Source organism: Bos javanicus, chromosome 12, assembly GCF_032452875.1.
Source record: "Bos javanicus breed banteng chromosome 12, ARS-OSU_banteng_1.0, whole genome shotgun sequence".
Lineage (NCBI taxonomy): Eukaryota > Metazoa > Chordata > Mammalia > Artiodactyla > Bovidae > Bos > Bos javanicus.
This window is the reverse complement of record NC_083879.1, coordinates 13,016,572-13,040,276: the sequence shown is the minus strand read 5'-3', so window position 1 is coordinate 13,040,276 and position 23,705 is coordinate 13,016,572. Positions and strand designations below refer to the sequence as shown.

The following is a 23,705-nucleotide window of genomic DNA, read 5'->3' as shown; positions in this document are numbered from 1 at the left end:
CTTTATGGTCCAACTCTCATATCCATACATGACTACTGGTAAAACCGTAGCTTTGACTAGATGGACCTTTGTTGGCAAAGTAATGTCTCTGCTTTTTAATATGCTGTCTAGGTTGGTCATAACTTTCCTTCCAAGGAGCAAGTGTGTTTTAATTTCATGGCTACAGTCACTGTCTCCAGTGTTTGGAGCCCAAGATAATAGTCTGTCACAGTTTCCATTGTTTCCCCATCTATTTGCCATGAAGTGATGGGACCAGATGCCATGATCTTAGTTTTTTGAATGTTGAGTTTTAAGCCAGCTTTTTCACTCTCCTCTTTCACTTTCATCAAGAGACTCTCCTGCTTTTCTCTCCTTTGTTTTGATCTCTTAACCCTTTGTCAGTTATGCAATATGCACCCCAAAGAAGGGTAGCTTCATGAGACACAGCTTTATTATCTTTACTCTTGCAGGTAGCAAGGAAGAGCTTTTCACACTCACATGCCCACCCCGCCATTGCTGCATGTGGATCTAGTGATCCAGTTCTGTCCAAAGAGCTCACCTTGGTGAAGCTGTCCTGGAAATCTTTTATGATGTTGCCCCTCATTGTTGTTCCTCTGTCTTCTCCCTAGCACTCTGATCCTTAACTGCTGGCAGGATCATCAAAACTGTGGCCTCCCACTCCTTCTGATGTTGGAGATTAGACCTACTGGGCATCATCTTCAGCTCCTCCAAAGCCCACAGGTAGTACCGCCTTCTCTAGTTTGGTGGTTTGTCCAGGTGTGTTCTGGGCTCCCTAGTTATTCTGAGATCAATTTAAGCCCATAGATTAACACCTCTGATACCTGAGTCAGGAAAAACTGTGTTGGCAGGATGGTTCCACAGTATTCTACCTGTGTCACTTTGGACAGGTTCCCTAACCTTTCAAAGTTTTAGCTTCTGCATTTGTAATCTGTTTCAATAGATTCTATGTACTCGGGTTCTTCTGACCATTAAATGAGATAAAGCAGCTTGAGATACAGCAAGTATCTGATCTATGACCAACCTGCATAGTGCTTCAGCTGTCAAACACGAGTCTACGAACCTTACATGTGTCATCCTATTTCATCCTCGCATCAACCCCACGGGCTAAGTGCTATAGTCCCACTGAACAGATGAGGTTTAACAGAGGCACCAGAGGCCTAACAGCTCAAAGTTATGTGGTTATTAGTAATCATCCCCGGATTTAAACGCGGGCCGGCTGACTCCAGAGTTGGTCCTGTTGACTGCTATGCTATGCTGACTCTCCATGACTAACTCTGACCGTGGGTGTTAGTGCATAACCTTGAGAGACAAACCTGGAAAAAGACTGACACTCCCGTCTCTGCATGAATTCATCCTGCTTTCTTTTGTCACCAGCATGGGCTCCGCTTTCTCCTTTCCTGCACAGAAGATAAATTTCCATCCTCTTCCCTCTGCCTTGCTTGTGATACCCTGCTCCCTCCTTCATCTCTACCTTGCTAGGAACTTCCTCTGTCACTCCATGCCTCTAATTTAGCTTTAGCACCTGGCAAAAGTAGGGAAAACCACTAGACCATTCAGGTATGACCTAAATCAAATCCCTTATGATTATACAGTGAAAGGGAGAAATAGATTTAAGGGATTCGATCTGATAGACAGAGTGCCTGATGAACTATGGACAGAGGTTCATGACATTGTATAGGAGACAGGGATCAAGATCATCCCCACTGAAAAGAAATGCAAAAAAGCAAAATGGCTGTCTGAGGAGGCCTTACAAATAGCTGTGAAAACAAGACACGTGAAAAGCAAAGGAGAAAAGGAAAGATATTCTCATTTGAATGCAGAGTTGCAAAGAATAGCAAGGAGAGATAAGAAAGCCTTCCTCAGCGATCATTGCAAAGAAATAGAGGAAAACAACAGAATGGGAAAGACTAGAGATCTCTTCAACAAAATTAGAGATACCAAAGGAACATTTCATGCAAAGATGGGCTCGATAAAGGACAGAAATGATATGGACCTAACAGAAGCAGAAGATATTAAGAAGAGATGGCAAGAATATACAGAAGAACTATACAAAAAAGATCTTCATGACCAGGATAATCACAATGGTGTGATCACTGACCTAGAGCCAGACATCCTGGAATGTGAAGTCAAGTGGGCCTTAGAAAGCATCACTATGAACAAAGCTAGTGGAGGTGATGGAATTCCAGTTGAGCTCTTTCAAATCCTGAAAGATGATGCTGTGAAAGCGCTGCACTCAGTATGCCAGCACATTTGGAAAACTCAGCAGTGGCCACAGGACTGGAAAAGGTCAGTTTTCATTCCAATCCCAAAGAAAGGCAATGCCAAAGAATGCTCAAACTACCACACAATTGCACTCATCTCACACACTAGCAAAGTAATGCTCAAAATTTTCTAAGCCAGGCTTCAGCAATACGTGAACCGTGAACTTCCAGATGTTCAAGCTGGTTTTAGAAAAGGCAGAGGAACCAGAGATCAAATTGCCAACATCTGCTGGATCATGGAAAAAGCAAGAGAGTTCCAGAAAAACATCTATTTCTGCTTTATTGGCTATGCCAAAGCCTTTTACTGTGTGGATCACAAGAAACTGTGGAAAACTCTGAAAGAGATGGGAATACCAGACCATCTGACCTGCCTCTTGAGAAACCTGTGTGCAGGTCAGGAAGCAACAGTTAGAACTGGACATGGAACAACAGACTGGTTCCAAATAGGAAAAGGAGTTCGTCAAGGCTGTATATTGTCACCCTGCTTATTTAACTTCTATGCAGAGTACATCATGAGAAACACTGGACTGGAAGAAACACAAGCTGGAATCAAGATTGCCAGGAGAAATATCAATAACCTCAGATATGCAGATGACACCACCCTTATGGCAGAAAGTGAAGAGGAACTAAAAAGCCTCTTGATGAAAGTGAAAGAGGAGAGTGAAAAAGTTGGCTTAAAGCTCAACATTCAGAAAATGAATATCATGGCATCCGGTCCCATCACTTCATGGCAAACAGATGGGGAAACAGTGGAAACAGTGTCAGGCTTTATTTTTGAGGGCTCCAAAATCACTGCGGATGGTGACTGCAGCCATGAAATTGCAAGACGCTTACTCCTTGGAAGGAAAGCATATGCAACCTAATATGCAACCTAGACAGCATATTAAAAAACAGAGATATTACTTTGCCAACAAAGGTCCGTCTAGTCAAGGCTATGGTTTTTCCAGTTGTCATGTATGGATGTGAGAGTTGGACTGTGAAGAAAGCTGAGCACCGAAGCATTGATGCTTTTGAACTGTGGTGTTGGAGAAGACTCTTGAGAGTCCCTTGGACTGCAAGGAGATCCAACCAGTCCATCCTAAAGGAGATCAGTCCTGGGTGTTCATTGGAAGGACTGATGCTGAGGCTGAAACTCCAATATTATGTCCACCTGATGCGAAGAGTTGACTCATTGGAAGAGACCCTGATGCTGGGAGGGATTGGGGGCAGGAGGAGAAGGGGACAATAGAGGATGAGATGGCTTGATGGCATCACCAACTCAATGGACGTGAGTCTGAGTGAACTCCGGGAGTTGGTGATGGACAGGGAGGACTGGGGTGCTTCGATTCATGGGGTCTCAAAGAGTTGGACAGGACTGAGCGACTGAACTGAACTGAACTGTTGTTCAATGGCTAAGTCATGTCCAACTCTTTTGTGACCCTATGGACTATAGCCCCAGGCTCCTCTGTCCATGAAATTTCCCAGCCAAGAATACTGGAGTGGGCTGCTATTTCCTTCTCCAGGGGATCTTCGCAACCCAGGAATCAAACCCATGTCTGCTGCACTGGCAGGTGAATTCTTCACCACTGAGCGACATAGGCTACTCTCAACCCTGATGAATCTTCTTATTAATTTTACACTTGCTTTCAACTCTGTCAAAATAATTGATTATGGATTATATTTTATATTGCTGCTGCTGCTGCTAAGTCACTTCAGTCGTGTCCGACTCCTAGCGACCCCATGGACTGCTGCCTTCCAGGCTCCTCCGTCCATGGGATTTTCCAGGCAAGAGTACTGGAGTGAGGTGCCATTGCAGTTTCAAATGTTTACAGTATCTGACATTCTTATGTGTGTGGTATAGGTTCTAAGCAAAAATCTAGACTTTCATGGCACATAACTAGTTCATTAGCATCTTAAAAAAGAAGATGGGTTAAAGAGACCAAAAGGAACAAAGCTTCTAGTTTATAAAGTAAAAAAGTGATGGGATGTAATGTATAGCATGGTAACTATAGTTAATAATACCGTATTGTATATTCCAAAGTTTCTAAGTGAGTATATCTTAAAAGTTTTCATCACAAGAAAAAAAATTTTGTTACCGTATATAATGACAGATATTAGCAAGATTTATGGTGTTTATCACTTAGCAATATACACCAGTATTGAGTCAATGTGTTGTATACCTGAAACTAATATAATGTTATATGTCAGTGACACCTCAATTTTTTATTTTTAAAAGTGGGTTTGGGCCATCACACAGATTTCAGTTGGAGGACCTCTTCCATCCCTACGTCACTCACTTCAGCTTTCTAAACCTGAGTGCCCTTATCTATAAAATGGACATAAGAATTATGTGAGGACTAAGTTAGATAATATGTATAAAGTCCTGGGCATCTTGCCTAGAGTGTGTTAACCACCCCCCAAAAAAGCTACAACTATTATAAGTTGTAGCAAACATAAATAGCAATCATTAATATCCAAGGATGTGCCCCAAACTCCCCTTCTTGGTCAGAATGAAAGAAGTTTGGAGTGCCAACTAAAGAAAAACAGAGGAAAAAAAAAAAAGAAGTGATCGTTCACAGCCAGCATGAGCCCACCAGGACCAGATCATTCCATGCTAACCTCATTTCCTTTCAGAGAGTCGTTGACTCAGACAAAAGCCATATACAAATTGTGTTCTGATTTCTTCAGGGTACTTGACAAAAGCTCTGATGATATTGCTGTGAATAAAGATGTGAAGTAGGATCTGTAGGACAGTATGTCTTAGGGGAATTCATAGTTCAATGAATATCTGTATCCAAAAACTGCTGATGAAAAAGACTTTAGGTCAACCTAGGTGATGTCTCTATAGAGGAAGATGACAGCTCCGTATTGGGTGAAGCTGTCTTGTTCAACTTTTGTGTCAAAATTTTGCACCATGTTATGCATGCCTGGTAAGTAGTCCACTCTTAGCACCGTTTGAAAATTAGCATGCTTTTTTCATCTTTCTCGTCTCCTGTTCAAGAGTGCCAGTAGTAGTCCTGATGTTGATCAAATGTGCCTTTAGTGCCTGGAGCGCCAGTCGTCTGGGTCTGGAGACAGGAGCACATACAATTACATGCTCTGAATTGCAATTCCTCCCTTTTATCTGAATGTTTCTGATTTTTTTTTTGTTTTTTTCTGAATTGCAATTCTGTCCTACCTTTTTCAAGTTACCATTTTCTTTTGTTTATTGGACAAGACAGAAGCAAAATAAGAGTTGAATAATTTTATTCTCTGTCATCTGCTAAATTGTACTCAGCATTTCCCAGCTGTCTGTGTGCTTATCTGATTCTTACTCTTCTTGCCTCTCACGGTTTAAAAATCCCTTTCTGTGGTTCTGACATTGTTTTTACGTTTCAGCTCATTCTAGAGTTTTGCCTGTCTGACATCATTCTTCAGGCTTGGGCCATTTATTCAACAAATTTATCAGGCACACAGTCTAATGGAGGAAGAAAGACAATAAACAGCATAGCCAGGTGAATTGTATCATATATTATAAGATAAGTGTAGTGGAAAAAATAAAGGAGAACAGAGATTTAGAGTTCTGGGTGAGAGGGTGAGTTGCAGTTCTAAATAGAGTGGCCAAGAAAACTCAGTGAGCAAACATCCTTCAAGCAAAGACTTGAAAGAGGTGTGCAGTGAGCTGACCTTTAGTGGTTCATGCTTATTCCCTGTCTCTTTTTCCCTTTTGTAGACACAGGATGTTATGTTCTGAATCAATTGTAAAAAAAACCAAAAAACAAAAAACCCCAACATTTTATCCCTCCAATTTCCATTAACACCTCCCCTTTTTTTTTAGTCAGGGACTAAGATCTACAGACTAATTAATTTCAGCTGTCAAATAATCCTGTCTTGCCACATAGTAGGCACTCAACAAATATTCATTTAAAGACTCAATAAAGGAACAAAGGCCACTAACTCATAATAGAAAGTGAAAGTGAAGTGAAGTCGCTCAGTTGTGTCCAACTCTTTGTGACCTGTGGACTGTTGCCCACCAAGCTCCTCCGTCCATGGGATTCTCCAGGCAAGAGTACTGGAGTGGGCTGCCATTTCCTTCTCCATAATAAAGGTGGTAACTAATGGCTGATTTTGAAGCCTCCAGGAATGTAGTTTTTTGAGGGGAGCTGCAAGCAGACTAGATGAACAGCAGGTGGTGGATCTGTAGTTTGGGGCCATCACCCTCCTCCTGCAGTGTCTTCAGACACGCATTTGGTTATAGTTAGGCTCACAAGTTCACTCCAGGAGCTGCCCCTGAACTTGGGAACTGTATATACAGACACTGATTCTGTGAGAATAGGAAGTGGGAAAATTATCCATGAGGTATTTTTCCATTCAGCTTTTAATCATCCAAGTGAGTTGCTGCCGGTCACCACAAAACAAACAGCAAGCAGTTTTTCCCAGGGTCCCACATTGTGGGAGGGCTGGACCCAAAGGCCCTTGCCAAGTGCCTGTTGTGTCGTAAGGAAGAAAAACAAATTCATAAATCATGGAATTCTGATGTACGGTGCAGGAAAGCCTTCTGGGACACGACTTTTTCCCCTTGGTTTGAAATATGCAAATGGTGGAAATCAAATGCATTCTATATTCTGTAAGCATAGATGTTGAGCAAAAGAAACTTAAAAAATGGGTGACCATATAATTTACGGTCCCAACTGGGGAATTCTTAACAGTGATAAGGTTTCTATTAATCATTACTCTGGGAAAACAGACACATACCAAGACTTTCTCAGACAAATCAGAATCTATTGTGACCCGCTATGGAAGAAAAGTGGGTGTCTCAGGTGGCTCAGCGGTAAAAAAAAATCCTCCTGCCAACCCAGGAGACTTGGGTCCAATTCCTGGGTCGGGAAGATCCCTGGAGGAGGGCATGGCAACCCACTCCAGTATTCTTGCCTGGAGAATCCCATGGACAGAGGAGCCTGGCAGGCTACAGATCATAGGATTGCAGAAAGATGGACATGACCGAGCACGCATGTGCTCAAGGCAGTTTTAAGCATGTTCTCAGTAAATTTAGACCATGGCATACAATGTGGCCCCTAAGTTGAAAGCTTTCCTCAGCTGGAGGTGGCTTGTATATTCAGTCTCTGAGGCTTCTCAACCTTGGACCCCTATGGCTGCAGTCAGTGTGATGGTTAATCTCAAACTTGGCTCCGGTGCCCAGCTGTTTGGTCAAACACTACTCTAGATGTTGCTATGAGAGTGTTTTTCATACTGAAGTATTTTTCTGAAGTGATTAACATTTACAATCAGTAGACTTAAAGAAAAGCACATTATCCTCCATGATTTCGGGGCGGTCTCTTCCAACTGGGAGAAGGTCTTAAGAGCAGAGGCTGACCTTTCCCATAAAAGGGAGTTTGCGTTTGGACTGTGAAATAGAAACTCTGCTTGAGTTTCCAGCCTGCTAGTTCTTGCCTGGAGAATCCCCAGGGACAGAGGAGCCTGGCAGGCTGCAGTCCATGGGGTGGCAAAGGGTTGGACACGACTGAGTGACTAAGCACAGCACAGCACAGTCTGCCCTGTGGATTTTGGACTCAAGAATACAACAACTCCTCACCAAATTTCTAGCCTGCTGAGCCTGCCCCATCAATTTCAGAACTGCTGGTGCCCATAGTTGGGTGAACCTGTTCCTTTAAATAAATCTGTCTCTATCCTCCTGACCCCCCTACCCCAAACACATATCCTATTGTCTTACTGGTTCTCTCTTTCTGGAGAACCCTGCCTAAAAGAAGCAGCATTCTCAGACTTCTCTCAACTCGCCTTTAACCAGAAGGTAACTATTAGACAGAAAGTAGACAAGTCCTTGTTCCCAAGTTCTGCCTAAGGAAGACAGGGTGACTGTGTGACTCGCCAATCTATCTTCAATGCCTAAGACTGCCTGGCACAGAGACAGAGTAGGAACTCAACTGACATTTGTGAGTGAATTCACATGACAGTAATACTTACCTGTGTAAAAGGTCAGGTTTAGGCAGTATAGTCAATTTGCATAAACAATAAACGATTTACAACAACCTTGAAGAAAGTCATTTTCTGTAGATAAAGTGAAAGAGAAAGATCTCAGCAATTTGGAAATTTTTGAGGACTTGGGAGAGGAGAAGGAAATACCCAAGTCTCTTCTCCCTATCAATTTACAACAACGGTTGAGAACATAGGCTTTGTTGCAAGAGTGTCTGGGGTGTAACCCCAGGTCTGCTATTTGGTATCTGTGCAATCTTGGAAAATTCGTTAAACTCATAATTCAGTTTATCCATATGAGAAATGGGTATAGAAACATGCCTGCTTCAAAGGGCAAATGGGGAGCTTAAGTGAATTAATATGAATAAAATTACTGAAGTTGGTGTCTGGTGTCTAGTAACCACAATAGAAGTGTCAGCTGTGATGGTCATTATTTTCTCGCATGCAACTGTGCTAACTGCTAGATACAAAAAGAAAACAAAATGGTAGCCGTTGGGGGGTCAATCGGACAAAATAATTAAACACAATGTGGTAATTGTGCAAAAAAGTCGTGTGTAAAGTGCTTGGGACCCAGAAGGCAGCCAATTTTCAAAACCAAGTAACCCACGAAGGCTTTCAGGAGGAAGTAAAATTGAAGCTGAAGCTAAATCTTGAAAAATAAGTAGGAGTTCACATGGGAAGGGTGTTTCTGGTGGAGGAGGCAACATATGCAAAACTGTAAAGACACAGTTTGGGAACTGATGAATTTTGAACCTGAGGACCATCTAAGGAGAAGTGCTTAGTAGGCGGATGGCAAGAGGGTCTAGAGTTTGGGAGGAGGAAAAGGCAGGAGGAATAAATCTGGAAGTCACAGTGTCAGCAAACTTGTAGCAGAAGTTCTGAGCTCTGTGCAAGAGAGCATATTGAGAGAATGCAAGGGTCACCGAGGACCATAGTGCATAAGGAGCTAGCGGTGGCGGACATTCCTGAAACCAGTCAGTGGGAGAGGTAGCAAGGAGATCCAGAAGAGAGTGGTATTGTGGAAGCTGAGAAAGGTGGGCCTTCTAAGGGTGAAAAGTGAAGTGAAAGTGTTAGTCGCTCGGCTGTGTCCGACTCTTTCAAACCCCGTGGACTCTAGCCCACCAGGCTCCTCTGTCCATGGAATTCTCCAGGCAAGAATACTGGAGGGGGTTGCCATTCCCTTCTTCAGGGGATCTTTCCAACCCAGGGATCAAACCCTGGTCTCCCGCAATGTGGGCAGATTCTTCACTACCTGAGCCGCCAGGGTGAAGAGTGAGGCAGGCTAATCTCTTTTCTGTCACTACAGATTTGCCTCTCATGTAAATTCGAAATCATTAAAATATGTGGTCTTTGTGTCTAAGTTCCTTCAGTTAGCATGAAGTTTTCAAGGTTCTTCTGTGTTGTAGGATATACTGGTACTCTGTCCTTTTTTTATTTTTGTGGCAGATGATTTTGTATTGTACAGATATTATACATCTTGTTTATGCATTTGTCGGTTGATGGCCATTAGTGTGGTTTCCACTTTTTGGCTATTATGAAAATGCCGCTATGAATATTCATGTATGAGTTTTTGTATGAACGTATCTTTTTAGTTCTCTCAGGTCTAACAACTGGTGATTAGCTACATAATAAGTAAACAACTCTATAACCATCAAAAAGAATAACATGGAGTTGTATATGCTCATATGGACAGAATTGTTAAATGAAAATAATGAGGTACCGTAAAATGTGTATTGAATACTTTCTGTAAATTAAAAATAAATCCATAGATAAATATGAAGAAAAATGAAGGAACACTAGGAGGAAAGTAATTGCTTCAAGTCCTTCCTTTTCCCCAAATACAAGCTCCAATATGCATATGCCTTTAGGACATTCAAAAAGAGATGTGCCAGCCTAAATGTCCATTGACAGCTGAGTGGATGAAGAAGATGTGGTACATATACACAATGGAATACTACTCAGTCCTTAAAAAAGAATGAAATAATGCCATTTGCAGTGACATGGATAGTCCTAGAGATTATTATACAAAGTGAAGTAAGTCAGACAAAGACAAACCTATGATGTCACTTATATGTGGAATCTAAAAAACGATACAAAACAGAACAGACTCACAGACATAGAAGATAAACTTATGGTTACCAAAGGGGAAAGGGGAGGGATAAATTGGGAGTTTGGGACTAATAGATATACCCAACTATATATAAAATAGATACTCAATAAGGATTTATTTTATGGCACAGAGAACTGTATTCAATATCTCTTAATAACCTATAAAGGGAAAGAATGTGAAAAAGAATGAAAAAAAGGGAGAAATATCAATAACCTCAGATATGCAGATGACACCACCCTTATGGCAGAAAGTGAAGATTTGACTGAATCACTTTGCTGCATAACTAACACTAACACAACACTGTGAATCAACTATGCTTCAGTTAAAACAGGGAGGTGGGATGTGCTAGTGCGCTTCTATTTTTTAAAAAGCCTAAAAAGCCCTGTAGCAAAAAGGTAATCTTATTTCACCTCTTTACTGAGTTTTCCATGAATACATAAATACTTGAGCCACCTGATGCAAAGAGCTGACTCATTTGAAAAGACCCTGATGCTGGGAAACATTGGGGGCAGGAGGAGAAGGGGACGACAGAGGATGAGATGGTTGGATGGCATCACCAACTCAATGGACTTGGGTTTGGGTGGACTCAGGGAGTTGGTGATGGACAGGGAGGCCTGGCATGCTAGAGTCCATGGGGTCGCAAAGAGTTGGACACAACTGAGTGACCGAACTCACTGAACTGAACTGGACTATGTGAATTAAGTCAAAGTAGAAAGTAGGCTGTTCTAGAACTTGTGTGGGTGCAATTAAAAAATAAAACATGAAAACATCTGTGATGCTCTTGAAGAACTTCCAGTGCTTTCAGTCCTAGGATTCCACCTCCCTATAATTAAAATTTTGTCCCTATGAAAGTCTTAGTCACTTCAGTCATGTCTGACTCTTTGTGACCCCATGGACTATAGCCCACCAGGCTCCTCTTGTCCATGGGGATTCGTCAGGCAAGAATACTGGAGTGGGTTGCCATGCTCTTCTCCAGGGAATCTTCCCAAACCAGGGATTGAACCTGGGTCTCCCACATTAAAATTCTCCAAGCCAGGCTTCAGCAATACGTGAACCGTGAACTTCCAGATGTTCAAGCTGGTTTTAGAAAAGGTAGAGGAACCAGAAATCAAATTGCCAACATCCACTGGATCATCAAAAAAGCAAGAGAGTTCCAGAAAAACATCTGTTTCTGCTTTATTGACTATGCCAAACCCTTTGACTGTGTGGATCACAAGAAACTGTGGAAGATTCTTCAAGAGATGGGAATACCAGACCACCTGACCTGCCTCTTGAGAAACCTGTATGCAGGTCAGGAATCAACAGTTAGAACTGGATATGGAACAACAGACTGGTTCCAAACAGGAAAAGGAGTATGTCAAGGCTGTATATTGTCACCCTGCTTATTTAACTTATATGCAGAGTACATCATGAGAAACGCTGGGCTGGAAGAAGCACAAGCTGGAATCAAGATTGCCGGGAGAAATATCAATAACCTCAGATATGCAGATGACACCACCCTTATGGCAGAAAGTGAAGAAGAACTAAAGAGCCTCTTGATGAAAGTGAAAGAGGAGAGTCGAAAAGTTCACTTAAAGCTCAACATTCAGAAAACGAAGATCATGGCATCCAGTCCCATCACTTCATGGCAAATAGATGGGGAAACAGTAGAAACAGTGGCTGACTTTATTTTTGGGGGGCTCAAAAATCACTGCAGATGGTGATTGCAGCCATGAAATTAAAAGACACTTACTCCTTGGAAGGAAAGTTATGACCCACCTAGATAGCATATTAAAAAGCAGAGACATTACGTTGCCAACAAAGGTCCATCTAGTCAAGGCTATGGTTTTTCCTGTGGTCATGTATGGATGTGAGAGTTGGACTATAAGGAAAGCTGAGCACAGAATTGGTGCTTTTGAACTGTGGTGTTGGAGAAGACTCTTAAGAGTCCCTTGGACTGCAAAGAGGTCCAACCAGTCCATCCCAAAGGAGATCAGCCCTGGGTGTTCATTGGAAGGACTGATGCTAAAGCTGAAACTCCAGTACTTTGGCCACCCGATGCAAAGAGCTGACTCATTTGAAAAGACCCTGATGCTGGGAAAGATTGAGGGCAGGAGGAGAAGGGGATGACAGAGGATGAGACGGTTGGATGGCATCACTGACTCAATGGACATGGGGTTGGGTGGACTCTGGGAGTCGGTGATGGACAGGGAGGCCTGGAGTGCTGCAGTCCATGGGGTCACAAAGAGTTGGACACGAATGTGCGAATGAACTGAACTGAACTGAACTGAGCTCCCGCATTATAGGCGGCTTCTTTACCATCTGAGCCACCAAGCTGGTTCTGTGCTTAGTCCTGAAAACAGCCTGGCAGCATCACTTTTGTGATCTCGGGCCCTAAATTACTGTGTGAGAAATCTGGCTACCCTGCTCCCTGCTGAACCCAGCCTAGTTACTGGGTCCTGAGAAAAACTGGGTTGCTCTGTTTTAAACCACAACGTTTGGGTATGGCTTGCTAGGCAGCAATAGGGCACTAAAACAGGTAACTGCGTCTTTCTCCTGGGAGAGAGGTATAGGAAACTTCAAAGGAATTTAAATAACCTTACCTTGCAAAAGAGTCAGACACGACTTAGCAACTAAACAGCAACAACAACCTCAAAATGTTAAGAGCTAAAGTGAAGTCACTCAGTCGTGTCCGACTCTTCGCGACCCCATGGACTGCAGCCTACCAGGCTCCTCTGTCCATGGGATTCTCCAGGCAAGAGTACTGGAGTGGGGTGCCATTGGTCTTCATAATTCCAGATAGTCCTTTTATAATCAGCCTTTCTCATCACAGGTAGAGATGCTGAAACTGTTACAAAGCAAGTGAAGCAATGCGCTTAAAGGAAATTTGTTTCCTTCAATCCACGCATTTAATGAAATCAATGTCTCTTTCCATCAAAGCTGTAGATCTTTAAATTTTCTGTCTGCAGTTTTCCTGTGCATGCTTTCTGAGAAGTATACTTGAAATTCCTTTCCCTGCCTCTCCAGTTTTAATATTCCCACAGAACCTGTTCTCTTTGGCATCTTCTCTCATTTTCTTTTAAGCCCCTGTGTCCTGTGAACCATCACAATGCCTGTGAGTTTACTGGTTCTCGAAATGTGGACCCCAGGCAACATCATCACCTGAGAATTTACTAGAAATGCAAGTTTCTGCCTCCACTGCAGACCTACTGAAGCAGCAATCTGGAGACAGGGCTTGCGATCTATTTTGCGAAGTCCTCCAAGTGATTTCTAATGTACACTGAAATTTGAAAACCACTGCCCTAGAAGTCAGGTCAGCAAACGATTTCCATGAAGGGCCAGATAGTAAATATTTTAGGCTTTGGGAGCCAGATGGCCTCTGCTGTGGGCTTCCCTGGTGGCGCAGACAGGAAAGAATCTGCCTGCCAATGTAGGTTCTATCCCTGGGTCAGGAAAGTCCCCTGGAGAAGGGCATGGCAACCCACTCCAGTATTCTTACCTGGGAAATCCCATGAACAGAGGAGCCTGGAGGGCTGCAGTCCATGAGGTCTCAAAGAGTCAGATACAACTGAGTGACTAACACTTTCACTCTTTGTGACCCCATGGACTATATAGCCCATGGAATTCTTCAGGCCAGAATACTGGAGTGGGTAGCCTTTCCCTTCTCCAGGGGATCTTTCCAACCCAGGGATCGAACCCAGGTCTCCTGCATTGCAAGTGGATTTTTTATCAACTGAGCCACCAGGGAAGCAACATGGAAGCAGCCACAGATAATATATGAATGAATGAATGCAGTTTTGTTCTAATAAAATGTTACTGATGGGTACTAATATTTGAATTTCATATATTATAAAATACTATTATTCTCTTGATTTTTTTTTCGGCCTCTTAAGAACATAAAAGTTATTCATAGCTTGAGGGCTGCCCAAAAGCAGGCTGTGGGGTGAGTATGGTCCACAAGCTTTAGTTCGTAAACCTCTGCTATAGACCATCTCTGCTTTGCGCTTGCTTAGGACACATTTTGTGAAAGCATCCATCTTCGATTCAGCAATCTTTTCTTTCTGATGCCCTCCATGATCTTGCCCTCTCTCCAGGGCATTGATCTTTCCTAAGGCCATGTCTTGAGTAAATGATTTGGGACATGGGGTCTCACTAAGAAGAGGTCTGTATGTGCCTCTCCAGCTAGGGCCTTACTTCCCCATCAGGAGAATGGGCACAGCCTCAGGTCAGCCTTAAAGGGGGTGGATTCAAGCTACTCCATTCCAAGACTGGCAGTCTAGTCGGTGGTAAATGACCCCCTCCCCGACCCCACACCAATCTGAGCTCCAAATAAGCCAGAAGTGTGGAGTAGAAATGGCGTCTCCAGAGTCCTAAGCAGAGATAGATGCTCTTTGACCAGACCACATCCCTCCAGCCCCTCCCCCCTGGAGCTTTCTCTGGGGCCGGGCACTCACCATGGGGCTGGCATCGGGGTTGTTTGTCTAGGGCCATTCCCAAATCACACCTTCAGGGTGGTCCAGAGGAGGAGAAATATGTATCTTGGCAGAACTGGGAGACAGAGCACGTTCCCGGGGAACAGTGGGCTGGGAAGGTAGCAAGCATTAGAGTCTTCTAATTTTAAAAAGAAAAAACAAAGCAAAACACGGCGCCCTGCTGCTCTCTGGACCGCCCACACCGTTCCTGTCTTCCCTTGCCTCCCCCAACCCGGCAGCGGAAGGCACAGACACCTTAGTACTGGCTGTATTTATTTTCCCACGCTGCGCGCGGGCACACGCCCTCGCGGCCATCACACAGCTTCCTCCATCTCTGCCGCTCCTCGGAGAATTGCGGGGCTTCCAGGCTCCGGAGGTAAATGGCAAGCAGATGGAACCCTTCTTTTCTTTAGCACTAATAAAAGGGGCGGAACATTGCAGGGCTTCTTGCTTCTGGCAAAACTGAGGATTTTATTGCTGTTGTTTTTGGAGGAAAGCAGAAAGGTGTTATATTGGCGAGCTTCCTTTTCTGCTTGAGAATCTGAACAGAATCCCTCTCTGGGAAAAGATCAGGAACAGAACACAGGTTTCATTATAGTCAGGCTTCTTCACATGGAGCTTGGAAATCGCCCTCCAGCAGAGTTCAGAGAGCAGCTCAGTCTGAGCAAAGGAGTGGGTTCCTACCCAGTGACTGTGTTCCAGTGAGTGGGAGAAACCTTGATGGGTTGGAAGCATGATCGGGACAATTGTCTCATTAGTAGGCGCCATGTTCGAGGGCACTTGACACAAGAGATAACACAATAGAGGAATAGAGAGGTAAGTGACTTGCTCAAGGTCACCCAGTTAAGTGGAGCAAATTGATTGCAGTTGGAGATGTATCTGGCTCTGTGATACCTGCCAGCATCAAGCAGTAATGCCCTTTTCCTAAGGCTGACAATTGGGTGCCACCTGTCACATCTTGTTTTAAGTGCCTTCATAATTAACTCCTTTAATCCTCATTATTGCATAGTAGATGTTATTATTATCCAAATTCACATAAGGGGCAATTGAACTGCGAAGAGGAAATCACTCTTCACCCAAGCTAGCAAGTAGTGCTACCAAATCAGGTCTGGCTGCTCACCACTGGAAAAATCCATACTCAGAGACAAACATTGGCAGAAAGGAGGCATGCCTGCTAAGTCGCTTCCGCCGTGTCTGACTCTCTGCGACCCCATGGACTGTAGCCCACCAGCCTCCTCTGTCCATGGGATTCTCCAGGCAAGAGTACTGGAGTGGGTTGCTATTTCCTTCTCCATTGCACATATCCAAAGCAGCTAAGTAATCATCAAAAGAAATACTGCATCCATGGAAAAGGCTGACATAGACACCTTTGAAAATAAACAGTGTCCATCTTATTAATGGGGTGGGATTCTGCAAAGTAGAAACACATACGCTATTGTGGCGGCGAGTATCAAAATGGCAAACCATCGCCTGGTGCTGCCTCCCAAGCAATAGGCGTTTTCTTAATTACAAGTTGCTATAGCTCTTGTTTTTCGAAGTGAGCCTGTATTCTAATTGTCTCACAGACTTGTGGCAAGGAGGCTGTTCGGCCTGTATTTACATCATCACCCAGGCACTGCCATATTGTCCAGGTATCTGGACAGGTTTGGCCAGACTTCCATTTGCTTGTTGCATTTTGTTTTGGGACCTTATTTGTATGTTCCACCACTTAATTACTTCTCTTCTCATTCACCCAAACTCCTATTTTTGCTTCTGGTCAGGAAGTCTTCCTCTCCCAAGTCCTTGGGGATGCAATAATCAGGTTGAAGTGAAAGTGTTACCCACTCAGTCGTGTCCAACTCTTTGTGACCCCATGGACTGTAGCCCACCAGGCTCCTCTGTCCCTAGAATTCTCCAGGCAAGAATGCTGAAGTGTATTGCCATTTCCTTCTTTAGGGGATCTTCCTGACCCAGGGGCAGAACCTGGGTCTCCTGTATTACAGGCAGATTCTTTACTGTCTTGAGCCACCTAGCAGAACAATAATCAGGTTAAGTTGCTGTTTCTTCCAGGCATTTTGAATGACACTCTCTCCCCTGAGTCCATTTTCAGGAAAGTAGGTCGAAGTCATAAAGAATAGACTTCCTGCGTGGAGACTTTACTGACTCATCGTTAATCACTTCCTTGGGAACAATTGGGAGAATAAATTTCATGTGACTCCAGGCAGGTATCAAGGAAGATCTTCTGTTGAGCCCTGTGAGAATATAGGTAATTTAACAGAGCTGGAAAAAAAAATAAGTTTTCCATTTTTCAAACCTAAGATTTCCCCTTTCATTATAGAATCTCAATAACTTCCACTTTTATCATTTCAGTACATCCTGGGAAATGATTCCAAGGAGTTTATTGTATAGTTAGAAGAGATAAAGAGTACTTCAATGTGGAAGGGACATAAAAAGGTGTTCCCAGTCTACCACAGGCACAGAATGTTCTCAGAAGTAATTCCTTCCCTGTGGGTTGGATTTATTAAACCAGAAATCTGTGGCTCAGGAAAGGTAATAAGCCTTGTGGACCCTTCAGTTCTGGATTGCTTTTACCTAATTATGACCCTTTGGCTACAGCCCATAATAAAGAGATATTCACACTACAAAAAGTCTCTAAAGGGTAACTCCAGACTTGACCTGTACTTATTACCACAAATATTTGAAAGCTCTGTGAGAGATTTTGACTTATAACCAGTCTAGAATCTTCTCTTGGTAGACCAGACAATTGTCCAACGTCTTTTAGGAATAAGGAGCCCAGAAGCAAGGCAGATACCCTGCCCTTTATTCCACAGGTGGGATTTCAAACAGGCCCGAGCTGGACATGTTGAAGTCTAGCTTCTATAGGGCGGCATAGCTAGAAGCTGATGGAGACCAGCATCCTACATTTTTATATCTCTGGCAGAGAACAGGCCCCTAGAGACTGAGCCACCAGCAGGAATGCCTGTAAAGCAGCCAGCCCAGCTACTGAGCAAAGGAGCCCACAGTGTTCTCACTGTGGAGAGACCCTGATTTTTCCAGTCATCTCTTACTGACAGGAAGCAGCATTTATCCAGCCCTTAAAGAATAAGCATGGAGCTGCTGAAAGCAGAGATGGGGCTTCATATATAAAATAAGCCTATTTTATTCGTGGGAGGGATTTAACATAAGAAGAGAAAACCAGAAATGTGATAAAGCCAAGAAATGACACTCTTGAGGCACGTATTCCTCAAAACCCCACAATCTGTGTGTGTCTACAAAGTCCTCATCCCAACTCATGGCAGAAGATTAGACTCCCGTCAGCCATTTCTGCTCTAAATGAGAACGTGGGGTTGGAAAAAATGTTCAACCATGGTTCCCTCAGTTGTTTTCTTCGGTTAAAATATTGACTTAAACTTTAACAGACACCACTGTTTGTTTTAAGTGTGGTTGAGAAGATGGAAAATCACAGCTATTTCCTCTTACAAAAGGTTTCTGGAAGGTTACTGGTAATGCTTACCTTTGTCTGGGGGGAAGCTTCGAAGAGAGTCTGGGGACATGAGTTTGAAGGAGCTGTGTGAGCTTTTGGCTCCGTGAGGGAGCTCCACATTCCTTTCCTACAACCCTCACCACATGACCACTAGGAATTATGTAATCCTTCCCTCCTTTCCCTTCAAGAGCCACAGCCAGAGACACTGGCACCTTCTAGGAGACAAGCTTATTTGTGTGGGTTACACATGCAAGAAAAAGACAACAGGGGATGAGATGGTTGAACGGCATCACTGACTCAATGGGCACGAATTTGAGCAAATTCTGGGAGATACTGAAGGACAGGGAAGTCTGGCATGCTGTAGTCCATGGGGTCACAAACAGTTGGACATGACTGAGCAACTTACCAACAACAACAGGTGTTGTAGGCAGTTCTGGGGTGCAAAATGCTCTAAACCTTGTTTTTTGGTCTTCTCCCAAAAATACTGGGGTGAAATTCCTATCTCATACACAGTGACTTCTTCGGGTGCCAGTCTCAGGGCTCACAGCCTGACAGGGTCACCCCAGACCTCACCAAGTGCAACTCACAGCCTCAGCTTAGACCATCCTCCCCTGGCAGGTGCCCACAACACTCACCACCACCCAGTCCCAACCCTAGGAGCCACAATCACCATAGGAAGTATTTCTGGAGGTTGGCATCCTGAGATGGATTGGACAGGGTTCTGGGTATCTTTCACTTGGGAAACTCTCCACCCCTTCTTCCCAGCTGTGGGAGAATACAGACTCAATAGGCTGAGAAAATGAACTTTATTCAGGTTTTTTTTGTTTTTTTCCTGGCCTCTGGATCCTTTTTCTCTCCATGGTCTGAGTCGGTAGGACCAACAAAAGCCACAAAGAGCTATGCCTGTGCAGCCCTTGGGGAGCACTTGGTGGAGCAACTGGGAGCATCCATCAGAGGAGCCAGGACGCTTTTCATTTCAGAGGCCCCATCAGGCTGCATTAGCGTCTTCCTCCAAGTCAGGCAGGGCTTCCCAGGTGGCTCAGTCTATAAAGAATCTGCCTGCAATACAGGAGACATGGGTTCCGTCCCAGGGTCGGGAAGTTCCCCTGGAGAAGCATGGCAACTCACTCCAGTGTTCTTGCCTAGAAAATCCCATGGACAGAGGAACCTGGTAGGCTATAGTCTAAAATTAGAAACTTTCAAGATTGAAGAGCCTTCACTCTAGTGGTTTTCAAATGCTCTTTAGGTTCAAAGCCCTTTATTCAGGGTAATCTTCATAGAAGCATATTACTGGACACAGAGAAAGGTCGATATGTTGTGATTGACAGGAGTGGGGCAAATCCTGGACCCTGTCCTTTCAGACCCCAACTCAAACCCTCCAGAATACATAAAGCTGTGCACCATGTGGGACTATTTAAGTTTAAATGAAGTAAATGAAATAAAATGTAAAATTCGGTTTCTTAGTCACACTGGCTACATGTCAAGCACTCAACAACCTCTGGTGGCAAGTGGCAACCTGTTAGGCCATGTGGATGTAGAACATTTCCATTAGAGCAGAAGTTTCTATTGAACAGAGCTGCTATAGAATTTAGGACGTCCCTAAATGGGCTTCTCTGGTGGCTCAGCGGTAAACAATCGCCTGCCAATACAGGAGACACAAGTTCAGTCCCTGGGTCAGGAAGATCCCCTGGGGAAGGAAATAACAACCTACTCCAGTATTCTTGCCTGGAGAATCCCATGGACAGAGGAGCCTGGAGGGCTACAGTCCCTGGGGCCATGAAAGAGTCAGATATAACTTAGTGACTTAAAAACAACAAGGGGACTCTGCAACTTCTAGGCCTCTGGAAACAAGATAGAAAACCACTGATCTAAGCTAACACTTGAACAAGAGGAGTCCAAAGAGGTGGGGCATAGTTTGCCAGCCACGCGACTGGTTCTTAAAGAACTGGAACTCTGCCTCCGGTCTGTTAGTCTCCTGCCTGTCCCTAACTTCTTACCCCACTGTTGCTTCCCAAGGATTCACCACCACCTTAAGCCTTTCCCTGACAACTCTACTATTTAAGAAAAGGGAACCCAGGTCATAGGCATCTCTGATACTTGGAAAGAGACTTTAAATTTTATACATGTTCAGTCAGCCTCCGGCACATAAATAGAGACATTTAAACTCACATCAGGCCCGAGCAGATGTGAAGGGAAATACTGTCAATTAGTGAGAGGCTAATTAATCTTTCTTTGCCACATACACTCTGGCAGGATCAAGAAAGTGTTGTTTTTGCTCTGAGCTGCAGGATTGCTTGCTATGGAAACAATGCATGATTATAATGTTGATATCTTGACTTTGTTCGGAAGCTGGCAGTGGAGGGCAGATCTTGCCAGCAGTTACCCCTGCAGTTAGAAAGGAAAGGAATTAGAAAATAGATTCTTTAATTAGTGAATCAGGGCATGTTGGATTCTTTACTTTTCATAGAATAGGAGTATTTTATCCTGCGTGACATCTTCCAATTCAGATATTTTGAAGTGATTTCCTAATCACATCTTGTTATTTCTCAATCTAATTGTTACTATTATTTTGATGATTATTATGTTGCAAGACAGAGAGGCATGGATGAGGCAACTATTATGGATGAAGTTTGTCAAGGGCAGAACATCCTTTAGGACCTGCTAACTGGCTGTGATTTTTCCTGTGACTCAGAACTGGCTCCGTTTTACTGCATGTCTGATGGTGTCTCCCTTCCTGTCCAAATCACCCTGTGGCTTCCACTGAGAGAGGTCTACTTACAGGGACTTTCCCTAAAAAGGGCCAAGCCAGAAGTGGCATCTCCATTTATCTCTCCAGCCAGCAGTCTTGTAGCCACCTAAGCAGCTCGAAAATAAGGAAGAGTGGCCTCAGTGTCAGGGACAGTGCTGGGCACAATGGCAGTTATATAAATGAAAAGAACAGTATCCAGTAATGGAAACTCGGCTCGTGAACTCACAGTTAGGATATGGTATGTTTTTTTTTTGAAACATGTATAATATCATATATGAAATGAGTCGCCAGTCCAGGTTCGATGCATGATACTGGATGCTTGGGGCTGGTGCACTGGGACAACCCAGAAGGATGGTACGGGGAGGGAGGAGGGAGGAGCGTTCAGGATGGGGAACACGTGTATAACTGTGGTGGATTCATGTTGATATATGGCAAAACCAATGCAATATTGTAAAGTTAAATAATAAAATTAAAAAAAGGATATGGTATGTTTTTGATAGAAGCATTTACCAAGATCCGCAGCAGCAGTGAGAAGGATTAGCTCTCATTAGTACACGGAAATTGTTCTCTCTAATGTCCTGCCATTGAACATCTGTATGTGTTACTTCCTTGGCTTCTTCGCCTGTCTAGGTAATTTCCATTTATTCATCAAAGTGCAGTTGAGATCACCTTTATCTGTGAATCCCTTCTGATCACATCACTTTCTTTTATCATGGGCAGAGTTGGGTGCCTTACCCTCACTGTCCTTAAAGCAGCCCATAAATTTATCTATTCAGTAATTACACTGTTTTGTAATTATTTGTTTATATTTGTATTACTCCTTTAGAATATGAGCTTAACCCCTCTGAGACCCAGTTTCTTCATCTCTAAAAGAGAACAGTGTGAGGAGAGTACAGAAAAATGATAACTAACATTACCATATAAATGAGTAGATGAAGGATGTGATGTGTGACTTGGGTCATGAAAAATGAAAGAAATTATCAGGTAGAGAAGATGTCTTAATTTTAGCAATGTCCTCTTTGAAGCTTGAATTATATCTAATACTGGGAACTTGTTTGTTGAAAATTTATCATTCAGATCACTAGGGTACTTTTTTATTTTATTTGTTCTTATGTGGGATGTTTAGGAGAGTTTTTGCAGAGGACGAACTCAGAACCCTCTCTGGAAGAGTTTCAAGTCAAAGACATATGAAACAGTTAACCCTGAAGGTATAGTTAATTAATATGTAGTTAACACTGCACAAAACTAGTAAATGCAAAAATTAAGAATTTATATTGTTGTGCAGTCAAATATATATATAGGACATATATAATTAATATGTGTTCAGAAGTTGTAGATTTTGTTCTAACTTTCATTGAGAAAGCTTTCATGAAAGAAATGAGGCTTGAATGAGACTTTTAAAAAGGTAATATCTGGAAGGATAAATAATGTTTGGAAGTGGTCACACAAATATTTGGGGAAAATCATTCCAAGTGAGGGAATATCAAGTGCTAAAGCTCTGACGTATCAGAATGTCTGCTGGATTTGAAATGAACAAGGCATAGCGTGCAAAGGGAAGAGTACTCCAATATGCTGTCAGAGAGGTGGACAGGGTGTAGCTTTACTGGATAAAGACTTTAGATTTCTTTCCAAGTGTGTTTGAGGGCCCTTCAGGGGCTTGAGTGTTAATGACATGGTTATGCTTTAAAAGGATCCCTTTGATTTGATATATGAAGTACAGGGAGTAAGGAAGTCTTAAGTAGAAGCAGAAATAATGATTATTAGGTATTATTAGGAATAATGATTATTAGATAATAATGATTATTATTATCATCATTATATTGATGATGATGATGGTGATGATGATGATAACAGATGGAATACTAGATACTGTTTTAAATGTTTCACAAATATTAACTTCCTTTAACCCCAACAAAACTCTATGAGGACTTTACTATGATAATCCCAGGATGAGGAGACTGAAGTGTGTGAAGGTGGAACATACACAGCAAAGTTGGGATCTGAGTTCATGCTCCACTCACTGCCCTAAAATTGCCTTTCCAACTTTCTTAGGCTTTTCCTAAGTGTGTTCATGCAGGAGGTGAGGAAAGGTCGAATTGTGGATGTATTTTGAAGGTAAAGCTAGTAGCATTTGCCGATGAGTTAGATATAGGGGATAAGAGAAAGATCAAAGATAATACCAAAAATTTTGACTATACAACTGGATAATTGATAATTTTGAGATGGGAACACTGGGAGAGAATTAGGTTTGGGCCTGGAGAAATGGGATAGGAATCAAAGGTTCAATTTCATGAAATTTCAGTTGCTGAAGGCATACATTTAGAGATAGAGAAACCTGTATGCAGGTCAAGAAGCAACAGTTAGAACTGGACATGGAACAACAGACTGGTTCCAAATCGGGAAAGGAGTACATCAAGGCTATATATTGTCACTCTTATTTAACTTACATGCAGAGTACATCATGTGAAATGCCAGGCTGGATGAAGCACAAGCTGGGATTAAGATTTCCAGGAGAAATATCAAAAACCTCAGATATGCAGATGGCACCACCCTTATGGCAGAAAGTGAAGGGGAACTGAAGAGCCTTTTGATGAAAGTGAAAGTGGAGAGTCAAAAAGCTGGCTTAAAGCTCAACATTCAGAAAACTAAGATCATGGCATCTGGTCCCATTACTTGATGGGAAATAGATGGGGAAACAGTGGAAACAGTGGCAGACTATATT

At 43.0% G+C, this 23,705-nt stretch overlaps 1 long non-coding RNA gene across 1 annotated transcript; it reads right to left on the bottom strand.

Annotated features, from left to right (window-relative positions):
* Positions 1-3,578: 3,578 nt before the first annotated feature.
* LOC133258179 (uncharacterized) lies at positions 3,579-14,983 on the bottom strand. Its single transcript, XR_009739848.1, has 3 exons — positions 14,754-14,983; positions 8,202-8,285; positions 3,579-5,308 (listed from the first exon to the last, which is right to left on the bottom strand). It is a non-coding gene; the product is annotated as an uncharacterized LOC133258179 (long non-coding RNA).
* Positions 14,984-23,705: the final 8,722 nt, after the last annotated feature.